Source organism: Bradysia coprophila, unplaced genomic scaffold (genome assembly GCF_014529535.1).
Source record: "Bradysia coprophila strain Holo2 unplaced genomic scaffold, BU_Bcop_v1 contig_138, whole genome shotgun sequence".
Classification (NCBI taxonomy): Eukaryota; Metazoa; Arthropoda; class Insecta; order Diptera; family Sciaridae; genus Bradysia; species Bradysia coprophila.
Window position 1 is genome coordinate 8,133,088 of NW_023503409.1, and position 2,108 is coordinate 8,135,195.

Below are 2,108 nucleotides of genomic sequence, written 5' to 3' on the forward strand. Positions count from 1 at the left end.
TAAAAGATAATTTCGATTGAAGGAAAATGGAAGGAAATTCTAGGAAATTATTGGAAAATGTGAAATTTAGGGAAACAATCCCATGAATCAAGCCATCATGAGACCACTAAAATGATCACATTTTTGATATTTTATTTTAAAAAAATACGATGCGTTTGCCTCCACTTTTGGCGGTACCAGCCCCTTTCCAACAGGTTTCCGAACAGGCATTAATACGCGTAATAATGGCAGAACCGCGAAATAGTTTGGATAGAAGAAAAAATGTATCCTTCTAACCGATGAGAAAATAGCTATTTTAATATCATACGATGTGGTGTCAACCTCGGCTTCGCCTCGAGTTGACAATTCTCACATTTATTGTTCAAAATTTCTAGCAAGATTTTTGGTACTGTAGCACTATGTACACTGAAGTACATAAATATGTTATTTTTGAACGCAGGGTAGGGAGACTCTAGTATTATCTGACCGACTTATTTGGATTTCCAGGCTTGCACAGTAATTTATTATCGAAAACTTTGACAAGAAAACGATGAGCTCTAGCTGACATCGTCTGACATAGCAAAATACATTTTAAAACAAAACTGAAGTGAAATGAAGTGCCGTCTATGTGCATATCAATCATATCAATTACTTCTCGCATCCTGCTGTTAATTTACCATATTAAACATTTCACAAAATTAAAACTGGTATACCTAATGTAGTTACTTAATTGACAGATTTTTAAATCATAAATGGCAAAAAGGCGCTACAGATATTGTGCAAATTAATTTAATTTGATTCCTGAAAATTTCCATCAAGTCACCGCACCTTTTTTTTCATCCAATATTATCTACAATCGACATCGTGCTCACGTTTTAACTTTTAGTCGCCCGTCTTTTTCTTTTCTTTTTCGTATACATTCTGTTAATGCATGTGGTCTGGTCGTGTATTATATTTTAACTGAGTTGTCAACAGATAAAAAAAAAATTTACCAGATATACGAGAAGACCTTCCAGCAACGTTTTTTTTATATAGAGCGGAGCGAGATCAGAGCTTCTATGTATCACTGATGCAGCGAATTTCGTTTGTGGTCTAAGCATATTGAAAGAAATAATTCGCCCTGGTCGATAAAATACATTGTTTTCACTAAAAAATTGATGACAATATGGCATTTTGATTTCATTTGATGTCACCGTTATATCATCGCTTCAACCATTAAATAAACCATCAACAGCAAATAGATTATTTTTCATCAGCATGAGTATTGAAAACTAAAGGATGATATTAACGTCAACAATAATTTAAATGTTTGTCATGAAGGTTTATATTTGATGATAACACCACTGACATCTGACACATAAATGCAAACATAAACACAACTACCAATCATTGTATATAATTTAAATTCTGTGTGCCATCAAACCGTAGTATATTAAAATCACACTGTTCTCATCCCATATTTTCGTATCGGATCATTTACAGAATGGCTTCTATAACATTTAGCCCATCATATGTTTCTTTAAGTTATATACGTATAAACTGGCTATGTATATAATGCAGCATGTTCATCAGAATAATATATACATGAGACAGGACGCATATATATTCCGTTGCCGTTAATGTTAAGTGTAAACTTGCAATACTTAAACAAAAACAGCTGCTGAATAAGTTATTCGTATTGCATAAACGACCGGACATCATTTTCTTCCAGGCATATGGTTTGTTACAGGTCGAATATAATCTCGTTGAGGTATACGTAAGATGATCACATTTTATAAAATATGGCTTGTTATTGCATTACTTACTGCAGAATTTGTATGTTTCTGTTTTGAGAATGAAATACAAAGTTTATTGATATAACGTTTTCTTTTCGCATTGCATTGCATTACAGTCTTTTAAACACTTGCAGGGTTCCTCGTTTCTTTTGTTACGCAAAGAAGTTCCCACAAATTTTGTGAGACTTCCAAAAAATTTACAAATTCCTTTTCAATTGTTGGAACTTCGTACTGTAAGTTTAAAAAATGTCATCAAAATGCTGGACCTCTTTCGAAAACGCTAACCGGAAGGGATCTACTGCTCTTCTAACCGCTGTTTATTTCCTTATTCCTATTATTATCGAGTCTATTACT